This window comes from Bos javanicus, chromosome 21 (genome assembly GCF_032452875.1).
Source record: "Bos javanicus breed banteng chromosome 21, ARS-OSU_banteng_1.0, whole genome shotgun sequence".
NCBI classification, from domain to species: Eukaryota; Metazoa; Chordata; class Mammalia; order Artiodactyla; family Bovidae; genus Bos; species Bos javanicus.
In genome coordinates this window covers 34,035,604-34,051,821 of record NC_083888.1, presented here as the reverse complement: position 1 = coordinate 34,051,821, position 16,218 = coordinate 34,035,604, and the positions used below count along the sequence as shown (strand labels likewise).

The 16,218-nt window shown below is 43.7% G+C and overlaps 1 protein-coding gene across 5 annotated transcripts in view; it reads left to right on the top strand.

The window, feature by feature from the left end:
- The window catches only part of PML (PML nuclear body scaffold), a 57,140-nt gene that overhangs the window by 16,470 nt on the left and 24,452 nt on the right, over positions 1-16,218 (top strand). The gene's annotated exons all lie outside the window — the stretch shown is intronic.

Genomic DNA, 16,218 nt, shown 5'->3' with positions numbered 1-16,218 from the left:
CCTTGTTTCCCATCTATTTGCCATGAAGTGATGGGGCTGGATGCCAGGATCTTCATTTTTTCAACGCTGAATTTTAAGCCAGCTTTTTCACACTCCTCTTTCACCTTCATAAAGAGGCTCTTTAGTTCCTCTTTACTTTCTGCCATAATAAGGGTGATGTCATCTGTATGTCTGCGGTTATTGATATTTCTCCCAGCAACCTTGACTCCAGCTTGTGCTTCATTTAGCCCAGCATTTCACGTGATTACTCTGCATATAAGTTAAATAGGCAGGGTGGCGATATACAGCCTTACTGTATTCCTTTCCCAATTTTAAACCAGTCCATTGTTCCATGTCCAGTTCTAACTGTTGCTTCTTGACCTGCACACAGGTTTTGCTGCAGGCAGGTAAGGTGGTCTGGTATTCCCATCTCTTTAAGGATTTTCCACAATTTATTGTGATCCACACAGTCAAAGGCTTTAGTGTAGTCAGTGAAGCAAAAGTAGATGTTTTTCTGAAATTCTCTATTTTTTTCTATGATCCAGAAGATATTGGCAGTTCGATCTTTGGTTCCTTTGCCTTTTCTAAATCCAGCTTGAACGTCTGGAAGTTTTCAGTTCATGTACTATTGAAGCCTGGCTTGGAGAATTTAGCGCATTACTTTGCTAACATGTGAAATGAGTGCAGTTGTGCGACAGTTTGAACATTCTGTGACATTGCCCTTCTTTGGGATTGGAATGAAAACTTATTTTTTCCAGTCCTGTGGCCACTGCTGAGTTTTCCGTATTTGCTGGCATATTGAGCTCAGCACTTTAACAGCATCATCTTTTAGGATTTGAAATAGCTCAACTAGAATTCCATCACCTCCACTAGCTTTGTTTGTAGTGATGCTTCCTAAGGCCTACTTGGCTTTGCACTCCAGAATGTCTGGCTCTAGGTGAGTGATTACACCATCGTGGTTATCTGGGTCATTAAAATCTTTTTAGTGTAGTTCTTCTGTGTATTCTTGCCACCTCTTCTTAATATCTTCTGCTTCTGTTAGGTCCATAGCATTTCTGTCCTGTATTGTGCCCATCTTTGTGTGAAATGTTCCCTCGGTATCTCTAATTTTCTTGAAAAGATCCCTAGTCTTTCCCATTCTATTGTTTTCATTGTTCATTTAGGAAGGCTTTCTTATCTCTCCTTGCTTTTCTTTGGAACTCTGCATTCAGATAGATATATCTTTCCTTTTGTCCTTTGCCTTTTAGTTCTCTTCTTTTCTCAGCTATTTGAAAGACCTCCTCAGACAGTCATTTAGCCTTTTTTGCATTTCTTTTTCTTGGGGATGGTCTTGATCACTGCCTCCTGTACAATACCACGAACTTCTGTCCATAGTTCTTCAGGCACTCTATCTTTTAGATCTAATCCCTTGAATCTATTTGTCACGTCCACTGTATAATCATAAGGGCTTTGATTTAGGTCATGCTTTAGTGGCCTAATAGTTTTCCCTGCTTTCTTCAATTTAAGTCTGAATTTTGCAATATTGAGTTCATGACCTGAGCCACAGTCAGCTCCTAGTCTTGTTTTTCTGACTGTATAGAGCTTCTCCATCTTTGACTGCAAAGAATATAATCAGTCTGATTTTGGTGTTGACCATCTGATGATCTCCAGATGTCATTTCTTTAGAGCTTTATAGACTTTGCTGAATTATCGTTCAGCATCAAATGTTCACCAGGAGAGTCCTGAGGACATATTCATTTGCTTTTTCTGTCTTGATACCTAAAGATACTTTTCATTACTGAGATTTATTAATTTAACCAAGCTGTCTTAGTACTGGGCATTTTGTATCAAGTTATTCTAGAACCTGACTTGCTCCTTTAGTCTAGAAGTTCTATTTCAGTGAAAATTTCTTATGTTACCCCTCCTCCTCTTTCTTCCTCTTACTTACTTTCTTCTTGCTCTCTTACCTTTAGTATTACAGTTTTTAATTTATGATTTTATTGTTTTTCAGATTAATAATCTTAACAGTATTACTACAGTTTGGGGGAAATGTGTATGTTTAATGAGTATTGAATGAATAGCAAAGATCAGAACCATAGTAGGCCCTCAAAGCTACATAAAATCATTTTATTATCTTTTTTATAAAAGTAATTGTGTGGTACTTTTGTTGCTAAATTATGTCCGACTCTTTTCAACCCCATGGACTGTAATCTGCTAGGCTCCTCCGTCCATGGGATTTCCTAGGCAGGAATACTGGAGTTGGTTGTATATGTTTAATGAGTATTGAATGAATAACAAAGATCAGAACCACGGTAGACATCAAAACTACATAAAATCATTTTACACCAATTTTTATAAAAGTACTTGAGAACGTCAAAGTTGTTTGTCACATAAGGAGTTACTACTTGTTTTCTACGTCCCCAGATTCTATTTACATTTAATGATTAACTTTATAGTCATTGAACTGCGTAATAAATACCTGCTTTGGTATATTTTACAATTTGGATTTGTTCTGTCAAAGCTGTTAGAGTTGGAGAGGTGTTTTGAGATTGGTACAACTAAATAGAAGAGCTGCCTCTGTATCATAGGTTCCTTAACGAACAAAGTATTAAGTTACATACATGCATGCACGCTTAGGTGTGTCTGAGTCTGCGACCCCACGGACTGTAGTCTGCCAGGTTCCTCTATCCATAGGCTTATCCTGGCTAGAATACTTGAGTGGGTTGCCATTTCCTACTCCAGGGGATCTTCCAGACCCAGGGATTGAGCCTGAGTCTCCTGCAGCTCCTGCACTGGCAGGAGAATTCTTTACCCACTAGTGCCACCTGGGAAGCCCCCAGAAAGTGAAAGTGAAAGTCGCTCAGCCATATCCGACTCTTTGCGACCCCATGGACTCCGTGGAATTCTCCAGGCCACAATACTGGAGTGGGTAGACTTTCCCTTCTCCAGGAGATCTTCCCAACCCAGGGATCAAGCCCAGGTCTCCTGCATTGCAGGCAAATTCTTTACCAGCTGAGCCACAAGTTATTGCTATCTGATCATCAAATATCATTTTTCTTATTCATGGCTTTAGTTAATTGATTGTTTCAGCCATCTCCATCTGTTTTGCCATTTTATTTATTGAAATTCAGTTCAGTTCAGTCGCTCAGTTGTGTCCGACTCTTTGCAACTCCATGAACCACAGCACGCCAGGCCTCCCTGTCCATCACCAACTCCCGGAGTCCACCCAAACTCATGTGCATCGAGTAGGTGATGCCATCCAACCATCTCATCCTCTGTTGTCCCCTTTTCCTCCTACCCCCAATCCCTCCCAGCATCAGGGTCTTTTTCAATGAGTCAACTCTTCGCATGAGGTGGCCAAAGTATTGGAGTTTCAGCCTCAGCATCAGTCCTTCCAATGAACACCCAGGACTGGTCCTTTAGGATGGACTGGTTGGATCTCCTTGAAGTCCAAGGAACTCAAAAGAGTCTTCTCCAGCACCACAGTTCAAAAGCATCAATTCTTTGGCGCTCAGCCTTCTTCACAGTCCAACTCTTACATCCATACATGACCACAGGAAAAACCATAGCCTTGACTAGACCGACCTTTGTTGGCAAAGTAATGTCTCTGCTTTTGAATATGCTATCTAGGTTGGTCATAACTTTCCTTCCAAGGAGTAAGCGTCTTTTAATTTCATGTCTGCAGTCACCATCTGCAATGATTCTGGAGCCCAAAAAATAAAGTCTGACACTGTTTCCACTGTTTCTCCATCTGTTTCCCATGAAGTGATGGACCAGATGCCATGATCTTCGTTTTCTGAATGTTGAGCTTTAAGCCAAATTTTTCACTCTCCTCTTTCACCTTCATCAAGAGGCTTTTTAGTTCCCTTTTACTTTCTGCCATAAGGGTGGTGTCATCTGCATATCTGAGGTTATTGATATTTCTCCCAGCAATCTTGATTCCAGCTTGTGCTTCTTCCAGCCCAGCGCGTCTCATAATGTACTCTGCATATAAGTTAAATAAGCAAGGTGACAATATACAGCCTTGACATACTCCTTTTCCTATTTGGAACCAGTCTGTTGTTCCATGTCCAGTTCTAACTGTTGCTTCCTGACCTGCATATAGATTTCTCAAGAGGCAGGTCAGGTGGTCTGGTATTCCCATCTCTTGAAGAATTTTCCACAGTTTATTGTGATCCACACAGTCAAAGGCTTTGGCATAGTCAATAAAGCAGAAATTAAAATAGCTTGATAATCACTATCTGTGATAAACTTTGTCTTGTTGTCTTGCAAGATTTACTGACATGTAAATTTAAATCATGTTCATGTTGACTAGTATTCAATACTATATAATTGTAGTGTATTATTATACAACTCAATGAATTTGCACAAGTGATCTAACTTTGCTCAAAACTTGAATCTCCTTCATTAACATATAACTACACGTCACTTAAAATATTTCCTGCACTTGATAACTATTCTGGCAGTACTTCCAAGGGGCATCATTGCAATCACTTAAGCTAATGATGGTAATCACATATTACAAATACTGTGTGGAGGAAGGGTTGACTGGAGAGACCAAGGAGGCCTACTAAGGGACAGTCTTAAAGGCATCAAAGTCCTAATTGGGGCAAGAACAAAGGCAGTATTGTTGGGAATTGGTATGACAGATCTAGGAACTAGAATTCTGCCTTAATCATCTCTACATTCTAGCCCCATAGCTGCAACATAGTTGGTATTCAGTAATTATATTTAAGTAAAGGAAGATAGAATTTAGTAAGACTTAAGGATGAGTAATTGTTGAAGCAGTCTAGGGGGGGAGGAGTCTGGAATTCCCCTTGATCTTTGGCTCGAGTGGCCTTTGGATGGTAGTTCCCTTCACTGCCTTAAAGAGGGAAGGGAGGCAGGGACCCATGCAGCAGTGCTCCAGCTGAATGAGTGACATGGCCCAGCAGAACACTGACCAGCTCGTCTTGAAAGCAGAGACCTACACAGAAAAGAGTGGGGGAGGAAAAGTACAAATTTTCTCTTCCTTTTTTTGGTTGTGGGGCCAGTATAAGGAGACAGTGCGAAATAGACAAGCCTTCCTTCTCCCCTCTTTCCTAACTTCTCTTATCTTCCTAAGACCTCAGGTTTCCCCATCTCTGCCACCACCTCCTCAGCTAATGGCTAGTTAATGGATAATGCTTTCACTCTCTTTGAGCATCTCGGCATCTCCAACTATGCATCTCCTCTCCTGGCTTCAGAAATCTTATTTCCTCAACTGTGTCACCCTGGAGATAGCAGGAACCCAGTCCCGTTAAGTGCATTCATACTGCTGTGCAAATGACTAACAGAGCCCTTTAATTCCCCTCTAGCTAATTATTTGAATTTCCAAAGGAGGCCGTTCCTTTCACTACTCCACAGAAGTGAAAGCTCCCAGTCACCTTGTTGAGATGGAGGTGTGACGTGGACGGTTTTTCTGTCACCGTTCACCAAGCCAGGCCCTGCCCTGGAATTTTGCTCTGGGGCCAGCTCTCCTCCACGGGTCCTGATTTCATAGGATTTTTGCTTCTTGCATTCTGAGGGTACGAGATTTAGGACAGCATAAGTGGCATGCTGCTGTGGTCCTCATGGGAGGTGAGCTTGGTTTAGGGTGGCATGTCCCTACTGGGAAGGGAGCAGTCCAGAGACCACACTCAGTGGTGATATTTCCTTACTGCCCAAGGTTGAGAGGCTCACCCACCAGCATCAGGGCTAGCCCCGCTCCCCACACACACAACCCCGCTGTGTGCTTAATGCCCTGTCTTCTTTCACAACTCCAGAATGTCCAGTGTGTACTTGGCACTGTGCTGCTTGCTTTCCATACACCAGCCCCTCGTCTTTGTAACCATCTGTGAGACAGAACCTTCATCCCTATTGTATAGATAAGACTCAGAGAGAGAACGTAATTCACTCACAGTCTCATAGGCAGGAATCATGGGAGAGCTCCCGATGCCTCGTCCACTGTCAGATGGCCTCTGGCATGGACGTTTACACGCAGGCAGCTTAGGAATGGGAAGACTGAGAACCCAGGGAACTTATCGGAGCTTCTGTTAAAATATCAATATAATATCAATATCACTTAAGCTAATGATGGTAATCACATATTAGAAATACTATGTGGAGGAAGGGTTGACTGGAGAGACCAAGGAGGCCTACTAAGGGACAGTCTTAAAGGCATCAAAGTCCTAATTGGGGCAAGAACAAAGGCAGTATTGTTGGGAATTGGTATGACAGATCTAGGAACTAGAATTCTGCCTTAATCATCTCTACACTCTAGCCCCATAGCTGCAACATAGTTGGTATTCAGTAATTATATTTAAGTAAAGGAAGATAGAATTTAGTAAGACTTAAGGATGAGTAATTGTTGAAGCAGTCTAGGAGGGGAGGAGTCTGGAATTCCCCTTGATCTTTGGCTCGAGTGGCCTTTGGATAGTAGTTCCCTTCACTGCCATAAAGAAGGAAGGGAGGCAGGGACCCATGCAGCAGTGCTCCAGCTGAATGAGTGACATGGCCCAGCAGAACACTGACCAGCTCGTCTTGAAAGCAGAGACCTATACAGAAAAGAGTGGGGGAGGAAAAGTACAAATTTTCTCTTCCTTTTTCTTGGTTGTGGGGCCAGTATAAGGAGACAGTGCAAAATAGACAAGGCTTCCTTCTCCCCTCTTTCCTAACTTCTCTTATCTTCCTAAGACCTCAGGTTTCCCCATCTCTGCCACCACCTCCTCAGCTAATGGCTAGTTAATGGATAATGCTTTCACTCTCTTTGAGCATCTCGGCATCTCCAACTATGCATCTCCTCTCCTGGCTTCAGAAATCTTATTTCCTCAACTGTGTCACCCTGGAGATAGCAGGAACCCAGTCCCGTTAAGTGCATTCATACTGCTGTGCAAATGACTAACAGAGCCCTTTAATTCCCCTCTAGCTAATTATTTGAATTTCCAAAGGAGGCCGTTCCTTTCACTACTCCACAGAAGTGAAAGCTCCCAGTCACCTTGTTGAGATGGAGGTGTGACGTGGACGGTTTTTCTGTCACCGTTCACCAAGCCAGGCCCTGCCCTGGAATTTTGCTCTGGGGCCAGCTCTCCTCCACGGGTCCTGATTTCATAGGATTTTTGCTTCTTGCATTCTGAGTGTGCAAGATTTAGGACAGCGTAAGTGGCATGCCACTGTGGTCCTCATGGGAGGTGAGCTTGGTTTAGGGTGGCATGTCCCTACTGGGAAGGGAGCAGTCCAGAGACCACACTCAGTGGTGATATTTTCTTACTGCCCGAGGTTGAGAGGCTCACCCACCAGCATCAGGGCTAGCCCCGCTCCCCACGCACACAACCCCGCTGTGTGCTTAATGCCCTGTCTTCTTTCACAACTCCAGAATGTCCAGTGTGTACTTGGCACTGTGCTGCTTGCTTTCCATACACCAGCCCCTCGTCTTTGTAACCATCTGTGAGACAGAACCTTCATCCCTATTGTATAGATAAGACTCAGAGAGAGAACGTAATTCACTCACAGTCTCATAGGCAGGAATCATGGGAGAGCTCCCGATGCCTCGTCCACTGTCAGATGGCCTCTGGCATGGACGTTTACACGCAGGCAGCTTAGGAATGGGAAGACTGAGAACCCAGGGAACTTATCGGAGCTTCTGTTAAAGTATCCATAGTGCAGTCAATTCACTGCACAGTCATAAAGGAATAAACCAAACAATGTGGCACAAAACAGAAGAGATAGAGCTTTGTTGTAATTCCCAGTTGGAATGTTCTCTGTTGGTTCCCCATTGCTTCCTATTTAAAGTCCAAACTCCTTTGTTTAGAATTGAGTATGGAAACGTTTGGAAAATCTCAGTGCATAAAAAGGGGGAGGGAGGAAGAGAAAGAGGTAAGTACTATCAGTATAGAATTTTTCCTTTCCTTCCTACTGTCTCTATAATTATCTAAAACAGAATGAACATCCCTGAGTGTCACAAAGTGTAATTGCCTTAAAATAGGAGCTCGTGCATGTCTTTTCAAAAAATAGACCATTTTGAATTTTCAGGCAACTCCATCTGTTGACTGTATGATTTCTTCCATTTCTTCCTTGGTTATAAGGTCTTTACGATCATGAGAGTAAATAGCCAACTGTTATATCCCCATGGTGTTATTTTTCATATTTAACTCTGATTCATCAAAAATATATCTTGTTGTAGTGTATGAGGCAAAGCTCTAACTTGATTTATCCACCCCCTCTCATAACCAGTTTTCCTGATAAAAATGTTGAAAACCCCTTTAATGTCCATTAGTTTGGGATGCTCTTTTTCATTATGTAAAATGCTGTATTCTGACAGATGACATGGTCTCTTTCAGGGCTTTCTGTTGTGCTGATCTTTCTCTTGGCTATTAGGGCAATACATTAATAGTGGTAGTTCTATAATGTTGTTGGTGGCACTGAAAATCCCCATCCTTACACGGATTTTTCAAAAAATTTCTAATCTATTTGATCTGTTTACTCCTTCATGTGAAATCTAGAATCAATTGGTTAAGTTTTAAAATCTCATTCTTGGGACTTCCCTCATTGTCCAGTGGTTAAGAATCTGCCTTCCAGTGCAGGGGATGCAGGTTCGATCGCTGTTCGGAAAACTAAGATTCCACATGCTGAGTGGCGACTAAACCCACGTGCCACAGCTAGAGAGCCCGTGCGCAGTACAGCCCATGCTCCGACACTGGAGAAGCCCCCGCTCTGCAACTAAAGAAAGCCCACACACCACAACGAAGACCCAGCGCAGCCAAAATAATAACAATTTAAAAATATTTTGTAATTGCTTTAAAACCTCATTCATAGCTTGCCAAAATTGCTTCAAACCTTTATATTAACTTCAGAAAAATTAATATAATAATAGTCTCGGTAGTTGGGACGTTGATACACTCTTTCATGTTTTTAGACTTTCTCTCTTAGTGGGTTTTTTGTCCTTTAGTCTATATAAGTTCTACATGTTTCTTGTTAGGATTATGTCTAGGTATTATTATTAATTTTTTTAGCATTTTAAAAATGGCCATTGTGAATGGGAACTGGAAAATATTTACCATATTCCCGGGGTCCAGCCCCAGTTGGATCCAGGGATTCCCTCAGGATGATGGCTTCGGCGATTTAAAGGGATAGCGTCAGTGGAGAGAATCAGAGGCCTAATTATAATTGGCTTACATGGGAAATCAATATACCCCCACGCTCCAATTACTTTGGCCTGAGGAAGGAGTAGAGACAAAAGGAAAGAAAAGGAGACAAGAAAGAACGACACGGAGAGACCAAGCTTCGGTGAGCAAGGCCCATAGCTTTATTTTTAGCAGGGACTTTTATACCTCAAGTTGTACATAGAAGATAATGGGGGATGCAAAGTCATGTAAGGTCAGCAGACCTTAATCATGATCGCAAATACAAAGGCTTTGGCTGATTTACATCATCTTCTGGTCAGGAGAACTGCTAACATTTTTATTCTGATAAGAATTAGTCAACCAGAAAAACTTACTTTCTCCAAAGGTGACTTTTCGTAGAGTTTAGTACCACTCCCCGAAAACACTAGACAGGGTTGCATTCCTATAGGGCAAGAGTGTCGTGGGGGTAATCAAGGGAAGAATTTATTAGCTTAGGGGTCCAAGGTTATTATTAACATTAAAGCTTCTACTTATATTTCTTATATATCAGCTATATTAATTACACTCCCAGGAACACAGTGGGCAAGAAATATGGAAACTTGGCAGCAGGCATTAACTCAACAAAGAAATCTTCTATCAGTTCTATTTTAACAATTTTCTAACTCCCCGAGAGGCTCTGCATTGTTAGAATAACTAAGTCTCCTTGTGTATACCCTGGAGACTTATAAACTAGAGCTCTAAGTTGCTTTTCTGACAGATAAGAGTGGTTGGGGATAGCCCCTTGTGACTGTCAGAGGAGTTGGTGAAAGTCATGAAGCAGTAAAACAGACAGGCTCAGGTTTTGGGGTAGATGTTCAGGCAGGCCCACAGGGGCACCCCTCGAGTTCTGGCTCGCCTTGCCCACCAGATCTCTCCCACATGACCTTGTCATGGGGTGGGGACTCCCGGGCTGGCTCCCGGCACCATATTTTCTTTCGTTTTCTTTGCTGGAATAGAATTCAGCTATTTTAATTCTGGCGTATTGATTTGGTGGTGTTTTAGTTCGTTCTTTTGAGTATTCCAGGAGTAAATGAGTGCCCTTTTGCTCTCCAGACCTACACCTCTTTGCATTAAGTCTGAATCCTTATCATGGAGCTCCTGTGGGCAGGTGCCCACCTCACCTCTGTCACCCCTAAAAATGCCAAGCACACAGGAGGTGAAGAACTAAGCCAAAGAAGTCATTCATGGTCTTGGGTGGCAGCCCCATGAGGGATCATTCTGATTCAGAGTCTGCACCTCAGTCTGAGCAGAAAGTTGGGCTTTGGGCCCCAGGGTGTCTGTTGTAAGGCCCCAAACAGAGAGAGACCTGAAGCTAATTGTCTCCTCCCATCCAGAGGGGAGTGGTGAGGGTATCACTCAGTGGTAGAGTATTTGACAGCAGAGGGGGAGTGATGGCTGGTTTCCCTTGGGAGACCGCATTTGGCGCAGAAGGGGCCAAAGAAGAGGACCCAGCAGAGACTGTGATCCACGCAGCAGGTCTTGCTCTCCCTCCAGAAAGGCCACTCTAGGGGTCCCCTTCCCAGCCTGGAGCACTCTTCTTTTTTTCTAAGTTTTTTTTTTTTTAATGTGGGTATTTTTTAAAGTCTTCATTGAATTTGTTACAATATTGTTTCTGTTTTATGTTTTGGTTTTTTGGCCACGAGGCATGTGGGATCTTAGCTCCCAGACCAGGGATCGAACATATGCACCCCTGCATCGGAAGGTAAAGTCTTAACCACTGGACCACCAGGGAAATCCCTATGGATTACCTTTTCTGAGAAAGGGACACTTACCACAGACTCACCCCCTCTCCCATGGACCCAAAGCTGAGAAAATGACAGCTGGTTCTAGTTCTCCCTTTATGTCTATAGCCTATCTAATCGTCCACATGGAGAAGGTGATGGCACCCCACTCCAGTACTCTTGCCTGGAAAATCCCATGGGCGGAGGAGCCCGGTAGGCTGCAGTCCATGGGGTCACGAAGAGTCCGACACAACTGAGCGACTTCACTTTCACTTTTTACTTTCATGCATTGGAGAAGGAAATGGCAACCCACTCCAGTGTTCTTGCCTGGAGAATCCCAGGGACGGGGGCGCCTGATGGACTGCCGTCTATGGGGTCACACAGAGTCGGACACGACTGAAGCAACTTAGCAGCAGCAGCAGCATTGCCCACATCTAATAGAATTCCGTTCTTTAATTAAAAACATAGGTAATACATTGACACAGTTCAACCAGGAGAGCAAACTCAGAGGTGTACAGTGAAATGTCTTACTCCACCTCTGCCCTGCCCCATCCCATAACTAATAATTTGTAACCTTCCAAGGTTTCTTTATTCAAATGCAATCAAATATGAATATATTCTTATTTTTCTCCATTCATATACAAAGGGTAGCATTCTATATATACACTTCCACATCTTGATTTATTTAAAATATACATCATCATAATTGAATACAGTATATGCTGGTTACTGTTCTAACCTTATATACATGTAACACATCTAATCCTTCTACTACTCCTATTATTATCCTTATTTGCCAGGGAGATTTTTGCCTCTAATGAGCCTCCTCTGTTTTTTCCGGCTGTGTAGTACTCTGTTGCACAGGTGCATCTTAATTTATGTAACTCTTTAAGCAGTGATGGGCACTTAGGTTGTCTCTATTCTTTGCTATTATGGACTGTGTTACGTTGTACAGATGTTACCTTTTATGCCTGGAGATAGAGCTGTAGAAAAGAAATCTAGAAGGGGGTGTTGCTGGGTCAAAGGATAAACACATTTGTAATTGTGATGAATATTGCCAAATTTCCCTCTCTAGAGTTACTCATTGTTTTCATAATCCTTGGCATTTCTCATTAATAGTGTCATTAGAGAACACTAATATCTCAGTCAATCATAATTATAGTCTTTGTTCAAAACATTCATGACGGACTTATTTGATCTTCTCCAGCACTCCCATATGAGATGGGAATTACCCGAGGTCTCTGGACCTCGATAAGAAAACCGAGGTCCAGAGAGGTTACGTGACCTGCCAAGGAACGGCGCAGAGCTGAGGTCAGATCCGCATCTGCCCAGCGTTTTTCTCTGCTCCCCCTACCACTTACCTCAGTCACTGGCCCTGCCTCACAGGCTAGATGAGTCTCTGTTACTTAGATTCAGTGTGCTGAGGCTGGAGGCGTTGAAGGCACATGACCCAGTAGTGACCCCCATTCCCTTTTCCGCACATTTTTCTGTTTCCAGAGAAGTTTTGCTAGTGTGAAATGAGTCTCCTCTGTTTGATCAAGAGGCTCAAGCCCTGGGACTTACCACCTTGGGTGACTTGGGAAGGTTGAGAGCTGGTGAAGCTGAGGACTCATACCTGGTACCTGGTGCCAAGACTTTGGAACTGGGTTGGCCAGCAGGCTCTCTGTTGGCATTTCTGGGACAAGTTGATCTCAATAATTGAGACCAAAGTGGCCCCAGCTAAAATCCATTCTCCTGGCCTTAGATGGGCTTACTTGTTATTCTCATTGCTGGTGAGAGTAAATTACAGCAGTATTTCTAGGGAAGTAACTAATATTTTTCCTGGTAAAATTTTTTTAATCTATGATTAATGAACTTCTGGCTACGCTGGGTCGTCGTTGCTGCATTGCAGGCTTTCTCTAGTTGCGGTGAACCGGGGTTTCTCATTGCACTGGCTTCTCTTGTTGGCAGGGCACAGGCTCCAGGACACACGGGCTTCAGTAATTGTGGTGCCCAGGCTTAGTCACCTCCCTGCATGTGGGATCTTCCTGAACCAGGGGTCAAACCCATGTTCTCTGCCTTGGCAGGCAGATTCTTAACCACCAGATCACAGGGAGGTCCTCCTGGTGCTATTTGAAGAGTAATGTTTAATACAATGTTTCAGAATGTGGACTCTGAGCCAGGCTACTTGGGTTTTAGTTAGTTTCCTATTGTTGCTGTAACAATTTACCACAAATTTAGGAGCTTGAAGATGCTAAAGCTGAAACTCCAATATTTTGGCCACCTCATGTGAAGAGTTGACCCATTGGAAAAGACCTTAATGCTGGGAGGGATTGGGGGCAGGAGGAGAAGGGGACGACACAGGATCAGACGGCTGGATGCCATCACCGACTCGATGGACATGAGTTTGGGTGAACTCTGGGAGTTGGTGATAGACAGGGAGGCCTGGCGTGCTGCGATTCATGGGGTCGCAAAGAGTCGGACACGACTGAGCAACTGAACTGAACTGAACCATTACAGATAGATGGTTATTTACCTCTGGAGGTCAGAAGTCTGCAGTAGGTCTCATTGAGCTACAATCGAGATGCCTGTAGGACAGTGTTCCTTATGGAGGCTCTTGAGGAGAGTCCATTTTCTTGCCTTTTCCAGCTTCTAGAGGCTGCCTGCATTCTTTTCTTTTTTAAAAAAATATTGTTTATTTATTTATTTGACTGCTCCCAGCCTTAGTTGCAGCACATGGAATGTTTAGTTTTGGCATGTGGGATCTAGTTCCCTGACCAGGGATCAAAAGCAGAGTCTTAGCCACTAGACCTCCAGGGAAGTCCCTGCCTGCATTCTGTATTTCATGATCCCCTGCCACCTTCAAAGCCACCAGGGCAGTATCACTGTGACCTCCGCTTCCTCTCCCTCACTCTGCTGCCTCTCTCCTCTTTCCCCTATGAGGTCTCCTGTGATTACATTTGGAGAAGGCAATGGCACCCCACTCCAGTACTTTTACCTGGAAAATCCCATGGATGAAGGAGCCTGGAAGGCTGCAGTCCATGGGGTCCCTGAGGGTCGGACACGACTGAGCGACTTCACTTTCACTTTTTACTTTCATGCACTGGAGAAGGAAATGGCAACCCACTCCAGTGTTCTTGCCTGGAGAATCCCAGGGACAGGGGAGCCTGGTGGGCTGCTGTCTATGGGGTCGCACAGAGTCGGTGGGCTGCTGTCTATGGGATCACACAGAGTCAAACACGATTGAATCGACTTAGCAGCAGCAGCAGCAGCAGTGATTACATTGGGTCCACCCAGATAATCCAGGATAATCTTCCCATCTCAAGATCCTTAATGTAATCACACCTATCAAGTCCTTTTTGCCATGTGAAATGAAGTGAAAGTCACTCAGTCAAGTCCAACTCTTTGCGACCCCATGCCCTATACAGTCCATGGGATTCTGCAGGTTAGAATACTGGAGTGGGTAGCCTTTCCCTTCTCCGGGTGATCTTCCCAGCCCAGGGATCAAACCCAGGTCTCCCTCATTGCAGGTGGATTCTTTACCAACTGAGCCACAAGGGAAGCCCAAGAATACTGGAGTGGTTAGCCTATCCCTTCTCCAGGGGATCTTCCCAACCCAGAAATTGAACTGGGGTCTCCTGTGTTGCAGGCGGATTCTTTACCAACTGAGCTATCAGGGAAGCCCTTCTTGCCATGTGACATGTCATATTCAGGTTCCAGGAATCAGTACTTGAATGTACACCATTATTCTGCCTACTACAGAATTCTGCCTACTTCTGGACTCTATCACTTTCTAATTGTGTGACCTTGAACAAGTTATTGTACCTCATGCTTAGTTTCTCCATCCTTAAAATGGGAACAATGATAATTCCCACTCCATAACATTGTTATAAGGATTAAGTGAGTTGATATTTGTGAAAGGTTTATAAGTGTCTTAATACATAGTAAATGCTATGGAAGTGTCTGCTGGCTAAAATATATTCAATAAAAATATACACTCTCTTAGCAGTTCTATTATTTTGTAATATATTTCATAGAAACAAAAGGATCCATGCATTAGGCTACATAAAGCATTGTCCATATTGGGGGGAAATGCACAAACAGGAAATCACCAGAATGCCCGTTAACACGGAGTTCTGCAACACCCTGGGCTGCTGACCCATCCTGGTCAGAAACCTAAGGAGGCTTCGTCTGCTGCTTCACATTGCTCTCATTACTGCCTGAACCACCCCTCGCCACCCCTCCTCCAACCCCTCCCCCTCCCCTGCACACACCCCGCCCACGCACCCTGTGGAAAAACTGTCTTCCACTAAAGTGGTCCAGTGCATTATTAATACAATGACTGAGTCAGTGTGGTCCATCTGGAATGTAATGGAGCTATTAAAGAATACATTAGTCCATCCTGAAGGAGATCAGTCCTGGGTGTTCATTGGTGGGACTGATGTTGAAGCTGAAACTCCAATACTTTGGCCACCTGATGCGAAGAGCTGACTCATTGGAAAAGACCCTGATGCTGGGAAAGACTGAGGGCAGGAGGAGAAGGGGACGAAGGAGGATGAGATGGTTGGATGGCATCACCGACTCAATGGACATGGGTTTGGGTGGACTCCGGGAGTTGGTGATGGACAGGGAGGCCTGGGGTGCTGCGGTTTATGGGGTTGCAAAGAGTCGGACACAACTGAGCGACTGAACTGAACTGAAGATAATGCTTGTAGACCTAGATGGGGAGTGTCCTGAACAAAAGTTAAATTAGAGAAGGAAGTTACAAAATAATCGTTTAGCATGATCTGATTTTAAAAAAAAAAAAAATCAGCCTGCCCAAAATTGTTGTAGGTATGAGTCAGTCATTTAACCTCTGAACATCTTGATTTCTTCTATCTGTGAAGTGAGGATAATAATAGTTCTCTTAAGAAACTCTACTGAGGATTAAGTGGGATGAAATGTATCAAGTCCTTAGAATTCTGCTAGCAGTCTATGGGGTCGCACAGAGTCGGAAGACTGAAGCGACTTAGCAGCAGCAGCAGCAGCAGCAGAAGAGTGTGAATATTTATGTGAAGTGGTTTGAAGAGCCAGAGGTGTGAAGGATGCTCTCCTGGTTGCCTCCGAGGTGGAGAAAAGAAATTCAGAAGTGCTGGGTGCTTCTGATGATGATGAACTCTGCTTAAAAAAAAAAAAAATTTTTTATTTAATTGGAGGATAATTACTTTACAATATTGTGATGATTTTTGCCATACATCGACATGAATCAGCCATGGGTATACATGTGTCGCCCCATCCTGAAACCCCCTCCCATCTCCCTCCCCACCCTATCCCTTTGGGTTGTCCCAGAGCACTAACTTTGGGTACCCTGCTTCACGCATCAAACTTGTACTGGTCATCTGTTTTACGTATGGGAATGTACA